This window comes from Cupressus sempervirens, chromosome 7 (assembly GCF_028749045.1).
Source record: "Cupressus sempervirens isolate cs-2001-9-10 chromosome 7, ASM2874904v1, whole genome shotgun sequence".
Classification (NCBI taxonomy): domain Eukaryota; kingdom Viridiplantae; phylum Streptophyta; class Pinopsida; order Cupressales; family Cupressaceae; genus Cupressus; species Cupressus sempervirens.
This window is the reverse complement of record NC_143124.1, coordinates 382,366,419-382,377,226: the sequence shown is the minus strand read 5'-3', so window position 1 is coordinate 382,377,226 and position 10,808 is coordinate 382,366,419.

Sequence of the window (10,808 nt, the reverse complement as noted above, 5' to 3'; positions counted from 1 at the left end):
AGTCTACTATGAACAACATATTACAATTTTCCAACCATTGATCTATAAAATGTCTTATTTATTTCTATAGAATCATCGTTCTATGAAAATTTATGTCTAGTAATCATAGGTGTTCCAACTGGTCTTGAATCTTCCATTCCAAAGGTCTTAAATATCCCCTTGATATACTTTGATTATGTAATATAGATGCCTCTATTCATTTGATAAACTTGCAAACCAAAAAAGAATTTTATCTCTCCAAACATTGACATCTCAAATTCTTTCTTCATCTCATTAGCAAATGATTTGCACATCAAGTCTTGACCTCAAAATATGATATCATCAACAAAAATTTCAGCTAGCAATATCTTATTCTGAGGTTCACTTTTTAAGTACAAATTGTTGTTATCATTAGTTCTTGTAACATAGAGAAGGGCATGTAGGATCCTACTACATGGAATAAACTCAACCTCCAACCTTCTACCCCTGCTCAAAGTTACAGATGAAAGCTACACAATTTATAAATGAACCACATATTACACAAAGCCAGATGCAACATATTTTAGGTATAATTATTTCAATTCACATATAGAATAACCACAACATGCTCAACTATAAGGTGTTCCAGGCTGTGGCCTTAAACAAAATAAGAAATTTACAAAATTAGAGTCTTAGCTCACATTTTCTAACTTTCATGACATTCTTATCGTTTCTTCCTATCTATCTTGTTGTTATCTCTATACATCTAACCAAAATCTTGTAGAAAACCTGTTTGGAAAGAAAATTAAAATTCTAATAACTAATAATAGTAAAGAATATATCTTTGAGGTCTTTCTAAATTATTATAGAAATGTTGGTATTAAGAGGGAGTGTTCAGTCCCTTACAATCCCCAATACAATGGAGTAGTAGAAATAACAAATAAAACTATTGTTAAAGCTACCAAGGCTATGCTTCATGATCAAAACCTTGAAACTTTTCTTTGGGGTGAAGCCTCAAATACTGCATTTTTCATCCAAAATAGATGTCCACACTCATATCTTGATCTTGAAACCCTTGAAGAATTTTTTTTGGAAAGAAACCTTATCTTAAACACTTAAGAATATTTGGATGATGTGTCTACATACACATTCCTAGGGAGAAAAGGACGAAACTAGAACCTTTGGGGAAAAGAGGAATTTTTGTAGGATATAGTGAAATCTCTAAAGTTTATCATATATAAATCCCTAGATAAAGAAACATTGAATTAAGTTGAGATTTAATATTTGATGAAGATATTGCCTACAAAAGATGCAAAGATGAAAATGAGTCAAATAGTGAAGAAACTCTAGAAGTTTTAGGTGCTAATTTTGTAAGGGAGAACTCAATGGATGAAGATAATTATACCAAACCCATGGATATATGCCATACTTTTGAAGAAAACAAAATACCAATATGGACCAGAAAACTAATCATATAAAATAGTTTAGCTCCTATTGAATTAATTAGAGAAAGGAAATGACCTAGCATATTTTCTAGCTAAATTTCATTGATGAGTGAAATATCTAAGTCAAAACCTTCTAATGTAATAGAAACCACGAAACAACAAAACTAGAAAGATGCCATGACAGAAGAACATAACCTCATCCTAAAAAATGATGTTTGGGATATTGCTCCTAGACCCAAAAAAATCTATTATATCATCCAAATGGCTATTCAAGATTGAACATGTAGCAAACAAAAGTATTGACAAATACAATGCTAGGTTTGTTGCAAGGGGGTTTTCTCAAAAGGAAGGGATCGACTATGAAGAAACATTTTCCCCAGTAGCTAGATATACCTTAGTCAAAACTGTCATAGTCATTGCTGCATCCAAGGGATGGAAAATTCATCAAATGGATGTCAGAATTTCCTTTAAACAATAAACAATCACATATATGTAAATTAACTAAATCTCTACAAGGACTAAAACAAGCTCCCCGAGCTTGGTATGAATGAATAGAACACCACTTAACTAAACTTGGTTTTTCCAAAAATAATGCAAATCCTAATCTATACTTCATAGTACACTACAAGGGAATATGTTGATTTTTGGTTTTATATGTTGATGACCTTTTGATTAAAGGAGAAGATAACCTAATTGACAAATCTAAACAAGATCTTGCATCTGAATTTGACATGAAAGATTTGGGACTATTACATTATTTATTAGGTCTATAAGTATGGCAACATGAAAAAGAGATCATCTTAAATCAACGGAAGTATACCTTAGATATACTTAAAATATTTGGAATTATGGACAAAAGGCCAATGAAGGCACCCATGGAAATAAATCTACACAAAACAAAAGAAGCAACTGAAGAGTCTAAGAATGTTGATCTTACTTTCTATCAAAAAATTATTGAATCACTGATGTATTTAGTAAATACAAGACCTAATATACGCTATGCATTAAATGCACTAAGTTAGTTCATATATGAACCCATACAAGTTCATTTAGTAGCAACAAAACACATTCCCAAATATCTTTGGGGTGCAGTTGAATATGGTCTAAAATACACTAATGCACTGAACTAAATCTAAGTGGATATACCAACTTTGACTTGGTAGGAAACTATATTGATCGGAAAAGTACATTATGATGTTGATTTACCTTGGGATCAACAACGGTATCATGGTTAAGTAGAAAACAATCATCAGTATCTCAGAGTTCCACGAAAGCTAAATTTATAGCTGCATTTATGGGAGCCCAGGAAGTAGTATAGTTAAGGAAACTTCTAGTTGGATTATTTGGGAAGTCTCTACCACCAACCACTATCTATTGTGATAACCAGAGTTGTATCAAACTATCTCTAAATCTAATGTTCCATAATAGATCAAAACACACTGGGATACCATATCGTTATATCTGAGACATGGTTGAGAAGAATGTGATTGAGTTGGAGTATATTAGTACAGAGAATCAAATTGTAGACACTTTTACCAAACCACTTGGGAAGACAAAAGTGGAACATTTTTGTAAGGAACTTGGTATGGTTGTAGATTATGAGAAAATATCTCAAAATAATTGATTATTTCACATTTATTATACTATTAATGTTATGAACATATTAAACCTGTGCTTATCATTTGAAAGTGATGACTTTCAAATGTTTTTCACTTTTACTTGGAGAAGTTATTGAAAGATGACGATCTTACAATAACTTGTATCATGAAGATATACATTTTGTGTAAATGTTTCATGAAAAGGCTTTATCTTATAGATCAATAACTAGGAATTCAATGTCATTAAATTGACTATCTACAAGTTGTTTGTATAGATATATTTTTGGTACTTACAAAATATCTTGCTTTGATATTCTAATAGGCTAATACCACATTGAGTACTTGGTGAACATCATTCAGTTGGTGTTTTAATAGGCCATTTCTCAAGAGTACTTGGTGAATATCATTTGATTGATATTCTGATAGGCCAATACTCATGTCACATAATGTCAAGTAGGAATTGGTGAATGTCCTGTGCCAATGTTCTAATTGGCTAATACTTATATGATATTATATAGGAAGTCTTCTGATCAAAGACTTCTTTTGTGTTATACATAAATAATTTCATTGATATTTTTAAAAAAATATTTATGTTTATCCTCCTAATCTAAGAGGGAGTGTTAAAGTATAGCTTAGTTAGATAACAATATTTAAAACTATGTTGTGTACACACACACACACATATGTTTATTAAGATATACTTTAATTTAACAATTCATGCTTTTTGACCAATCCAAAAATTCAACTATGTTGGCCTCAAATCCCAATTCTTCCACAAAGTGTCATTTTGTTGACACTCAGTCACCATAGTGTTCTTTTGCTTGGTCATCTCCAGATTACTCAATCTCTAATGTTTTGTCCATCACTCGGCTTACACTACATCACTCGATCTTCACCATGCTCGATTACTACTTCATCTTGCTCGACCATAAATACCACTCTGCTAATACTATTTTCTCAACTATTTCTTGAGTTCCTTAATTTTCTACTCATTAACCTAGTAAAAGTCTCACTCAACAATGCTATGCCTCTTGACTTGCTTCAACTCTACTCTTCTATACTTCAACTCAATTGTCTTCTTCACTTCATATGATGATTAAACAACACATTATCTTGTCAAAGATTAACTAATCAAATGCCCATTGTTATTCCATCATCTTCACTCCTCTTCCCACAACAACTTCACTAATTCATCTAGTTATCTCTTTGTATCAAATCCTCTTCATCAATCAACCGATATGACACTCTACACTGTTAGTAAATGTCTGCTAGTAAGGTTTGACATCAATGACAATATAACAATTGTTTGAATTGCATTTTCCAACACTTCTTTCTACTCTACTTTTCTTCATTACAAAGAATCATCTCTAGGGATTAAGGAAAAAGAACAAGAGCATAATAAATCAAATAACTCTTATATCACATGCATGGATATAGTTAAGTTATTGACTACAATATGTAAATAAATGTAATAATCAAGAAACAATGAACTTATATCATTAATCAGAAGTAATTAGAACAAGCTTTCAACTCTAGGAAAGAATCACAAGATTATCATAATCAAAGTCCCTAAAGCCCCCATGGAACTTAGGAACTTGAGTGCTACATACTCAGTTGCTATAATATTCAACTTCCTTCAGTAATTTATCTAGATACATGTAGGCTTTTAGAACCAAACTGATAATTTGTAAAAGTGCCCAACTTAAAAAATACCACTCTCCTTCAAGTATATAGAAATAGGGGATCGGGTTGAAGCTTTTCAAATTTCCAAAAATGTTTTTCGTAGTCAATGAAGAGTTGTTAGGAAAGTGCAATTTTAGGAAAAATTGAATACCTTAAAACATAGTTGTTGATAATGTCTATATTTTCCATAATTTTCCACTCGATCAAAATGATCTAAAGATTTCTCCCAATGGGAGGGGATATTTGATCTTTCTCGCCATACACAACACCCTTTCTTCAAAATACCTCTAATGTTGTGTTTCTTTCTCTAATACCACTGGGTGATCCCACAATAATGGGTTCCACTTTTTGACCAATTTTGACACTGAAATCAATTTTTTTGCAACAAACATCACGTTCAAGTGACTATATCTCCAAAACTATAAATAATTTCAAGATGACATAAACTAGTGATTTTGAGTAGTTTGTTCCTACTTTGTAACCATATTTTTTAATCTAAAAGAAAAATGTATTTATGTCAATTTTTTTTATCTCCTGCAAAAAGTGGTACATAATAAAATTCAATATTTTAAAAAGTGACAGTCTGTTTGAACACACATAAACTTTTTTTCTAGAAATGATAATGAAGTAATTCTTTCGGCGTTGGATTTGTAACATCAATATCCAGTGTCTGCATTTGGTTTGATTTATTTTTGTTGAATATTGTATAGTTTATGAAGTTTTGAAGTGACATGAACCGTAATTCAGACATACATTTTGTTTGACACAGATAATTTGAAGTCAATTTATCATAAACCATTTTTTTTTTTTGAATAGAAAGGTATCTCAATAAGCCAGTGCCTCCATATTTTTCAAAAAAAAATTGACCTAATTTACTATTTTTTCCCAAGGTGTCAAAGTCGGTTGATGTTCAATCGGTAATGAACCTATAATGAGTTAAACTCATATTTGAAAGTCTTAATGATTAAATTATGTAATAAAATTATAGTCGTTGGAAAGCTTGCTCCAAGCAGCACATTTTGACATTGTTTATTTTACAGTAGAAGATAAGTCTTCTACAATTATGGCAGTCAAAAGAGCAAAAAAAAAAAAAAGGGTTAAAATTTTTGTGATTTTGCATGTTGTGCGAACATGGTGTTCGTGCGAACATGGTAAACATGTTCGCGTGAACGTATGTTTTTGCGAACATGCAAATCATTTTTGCGCAAACATATATATCACATATGTTCGCGCAAACATACGAAATATGTTCGCGCGAACATGATTAAAAAAAAAGTTCGCGCGTGTTCGCGCGAACATATGGTAAACTCAATTTCTCATTTTGTATTTTTTTTCATTTTTGTTCATCCCACTAAAGTGGAACCCATTATTGTGGGTTCACCCCACTTCAACTTCCAATATTTCATTTTCCATACTCTTTTAAGCTTTTATACTTTGATATGTCCATGTCTTGTTCCAAGGCTCCCCTATCAAGATTAGCAACGATAATATGAAAATGAAGGTCAAGTTGACTCTACCCCAACCAATTATATTTCCTAAAAATTTCTTAGTCTTTGAACAAATTTATTGTAGACATCTTGCAATAGTGGCATTCTGTGATGCCACGCTTTTGAGAATCATGTTACCATTATTGATCCTGTCAAGCTCTGACAATGAGTTTTTTTTTTTTAATACCATTGATGATGATTATTATGAAAACCATTTCAAATTAAATTATAATTATAACTGGATTGCTGGGCATTGGCGACTTCAATAGATTATACAAATGGACATTAAAGTATTTCATCTGAACCCAACCTCCAAATTACAGTATTGTTAATGTTGAGTTTACCGATTAATGAACGTGCACTTTGATCCTATCATTTATATATATGTATATACATTTTATCGAACTGAAATTACACTAACATTAACAACTTCAAATAGATTCAAACATTTGAATAGGAGAATTATGTATTCTTATAAGTGTTAAAATGAATAATAAAAAATGAAAATAAGGGGATTGAAGAATTGTAGGTACTCCCATAAATAAAGCATGATGACAAAAAGATTGGAACTTCAAAGGAGAAACTACTATATCATAACTATTATCAAAGAGGCATGTAAGCCGTCATTGACATATGATGAGGTGTCATGGGACCTCCAATTTCATAGATAATTTATCTTTTTCAAAATAAGGTAGTGTCCTAAGGCTATTTGCAAAAGGGGTTGGAAAGCTAAACTAGAGGTGTTTGTATTCTTGAAAATGAGATTTGAAATGCCTATTCATAAAAAAAAGGGAAATAACATTTCTTACAAAATTAAATTATTGAATTCAAAGAATGTCAAAGATATTTTTTCCTTCAAGAATAAAAAAAAAATTCCTTTTATTTATCTTGGTACTTTCCTAAAGCTTATATTGCTTGAAAAGGTGTAAAACTATAGAAATTGGAGAAGAAAAGGAAACAACAATATACAAGTGTATACAATCTTTACATAGTGCAAGGAATTTAGAGAAATGAACATAAAAGTAATATAACAAAAGTTAATACAAAAATATTTATTTAGAGTTAGTATTAGGTGAAATTAGTAGTTTGATATTATATTATTTAGTTATAGATTTTGACTTTAAACTAAGACAATAAAGTAAGTTGAAATAAAATACTCAAAATAAAATTAAACAATATTAAAAATATTAATGCTAAATTTTAATTTATAAAATTATCAATAAAAAGTTTCAAAAGTTAAGATAAAATAAAATATATATAAGATATGTAAATATTTTTTATTCAATTAACATTTTAAATTGATAAAATATTAAAAAATTATTATTATTTTTATTTTAAAAAATTGTTATATAATTGAGTTTAATAATAATTTTATATTTATCAATCTTTTAATTTCAAATGAATAGATAAAATAATTATTAAAATGTTTATATTTGTATGTTATAAGTAAATATATAAATATTAAAAATTAAATCTTGTTTCAAGTAAAAAAACGTAATAATTGAAATAAATTTTAAAAAGGTCAAAAAAATACAAAGATAAGTGATATTTGTTTTTAAAATTATGATTTAAAAATTAAATATTTATTTTCATTAAATTTCTAATTTTAATTTTGATAATAATATAAAACATAATTTAATTATTAATTAATAAATTTTATATAATAAAACTTAAAATAGTAATATTATGTACTTTCATTTGGACATGTTACAAGTAGTGTACAAATGAAATGACTTTAGTATTAAAATAAAACAAGATAAATAACATTGTCATTAGGGTATTTTTATGCTTACCAAAATTAAGATTGACCAACCAAAATTAAGATTTGTTGAAAGTTTGTTGTTTTTTTAGATTATAAATAAGGTTGTGGTTTAATTGTGAAAACCAATTCCATTATGATGTCATGTCCCTTAAGAGGAAGAATAGTACTATTAGAATGAGTTTGTCTCCAAAATTTCAAAAAGGTTGACAATTGAATTTGCTAAATTTTTCACAAATGTTGAAGCAAAGGAACTATTTCCTTGGATCAATAATATTGAAGAATTATTTGAGTTTGAGGTAGAACATTCTATGACGGTCAAAGATGTACAAATTTAGAGGGGAGTACAATTAGACTGTAATGGAAGGGTAAAAGAAAAAACAATAAGATGAGATCAGATAGTGAGAAAAATAAAGATATAGTTCGTTTGTATTCTCTTTCACTTTTGTTCTTTCAACAAGCAATGTTTGAAGAAGCGATCGAGAATATGAAAGAGTACATAGAAGTGTTCTTCAAGGTTACTATTAAAAGATGTAAGTGAAAGAGCATGAAGGAGAAAACAGCCCATTGTATGAATGGATTGTAGCGAAGTATTTAATAGATAAATTAGATGAGACTGACTCAAATACAACATATTTGTCAATCGATATTGTAGGTAAAAGAAAAACTAAACACCAAATTTCAAGTTACAATGAAAGGAAGAGGTACTGGTGGGAGGAATTGTGAAAGAGCTTATGATTTAAGAAATAAAAATGAGGAGATGAGTAAGGAGTATTCCACCAATATGAACTAGAAACCATTAGGAATGAGAAGGTGATCATGACTTGTGCTTATTAATGGAGGGAAGAATTATAATAGACATTAAGTTACACAGTAAAACAAACATATAGCAAATCCACAAACATATATTGAAAGCAAGAGAAGCAATTTGCAGACCCCGTACATGTTAATTTCTCAGCTCCTCCTCTCAAGAGTAAACATAAATAAGGGATTCTATTTGCATAATCACAAAGTTCAGAATCGACATACACTACTTCTGCTAGTTGCTTCTGCATGAAAACAAAAGGTATCCAAATTGAGAAGTGGGTCAACTGCTTCATATCCAGCTTAAATAATGACGATTAATTTTGAGATTGAGGGTCTTCTTGATATCGAGGAAACAAACTAAGTTAAGAAATATATATAAATTTAGCCTTAATTTGGTGGCTTTTAGTTAATTTTGTTCACTTCATTTCTGACACAATATTTCTTATAGTCAATTTTTGTTGTGTTGTGTTGACGAAATGCGTAAACATGAAAATAGAAAGCGTATCTTACCCAAAAAAACACTTGAAACAATTTTTGTACTTCAAACTTATAGAATTTTATTGAAATTTTATTTTATATTAACGAATAGTTTGTTGCATACCTGTGTAACTTCGCTAAGAATTGATTAAGTGTTTTTTCAGCATTTACACTTCTATACTATTTTGAATTAAATAAATTCAATGTAGATGATCTCTACTTTTCTTTTTCCTGTATTTCTTTGTTGATTGGGAGTAATTTAGCAAACAAAAGTTTAAAATTAATGTAAAGTGGGCTTCTAAGGTCTCTATATGAACATGACATAAAACTAAGCAAATAAACAAAAACAAAATGTAGTTACAAGAGCGCGCCTCTAATTAGGCAACTATTAATATCTTCTATCCAAAATCAGGTGACAAAGATTTATGGTTGTCTTTGATAGTGTAAGCAGAAGCCACAAAACAAAGCATGGAAAGCAAAAGGGTTAAATTCCTCCCTCCAACAGCTCAATACATAAGGGGAAAAATACACAATGAGTTAGTGAACTCAGTGTTCTACGAAATATGAGATAGCCAGGAAGCCGATAAAAATGTTAAGCGAAAATAATACAATACCTGAAGATTGAAAAACCTCACAGGTAATGTGCTCAATCGAAATATGAGTCCACTAAAAAGTCACAACAAAGATTGGGTTTTTACCATTGCTGCCCCAAGGAAGAATGAATAAATAGAATGTGCCGATCGTAGAAATTCAACATGCAAATTGAATGCTAATGTCGGCTTGACAGCAATAAACATCGTCCAAGATAGTAAGTAAAGGACACGCAAATGAATGGAAACCACATTTTCTCCAAAGCTTGCTGTCACAAACAAACAATAAAAATTGTAAATGTGATCCACATTACGAAAGATCTTACAAAGATTTTCTTGTGGAAATTTGATTCAGCTTCTGTATATGACAAGACTATTGAGAAAAAATCTAACAAAGCATTCAAGTTCTAGCAAACAGTAAGGTCAATTATTGTACACCAAAGAACCATACAAACTATTCAGAGGACACCACAATCAAATTCTTACCATAATACAGTCTGCTTAATAAATACAAGAACTAAACCCACAGCTGTGGACTCACAGAGTGTGCTGGATAAATTATAAAGTGGACTCAAACATGGAGCCCTACTGTATGAAGTACGAACCAATTAAAACCCATTGGTTCAAGCAAAATGAGAAAAAGCATCCTGCCATTCGGCAGGAACTCATGGCATGATAACATACAAATAATTTCTTGACTACATGCAATAGAATCTTAATGCATTTGTCAAAAGGAGGCAGTTGAGAACGCGTTGTTTACCTCCACAATTACTTCCATATATAGGAAGATACTGGCCTCACACCTATTGAACGGTTTGCAACTCTGAATGAGTGCAAAAGTTGACATTTGCATCACTTTTGGAGTCAAGAAATCAACATGATTACAGGTCACAGCTAAATTATGTTTTCGGTAGGAGATATGGGGGTCACTTCTCAGGTTTTATCTGTATTTTGATTACAAGTCCATATCTATATGTGGTATCTGCTAAGTTACAAATCATGTA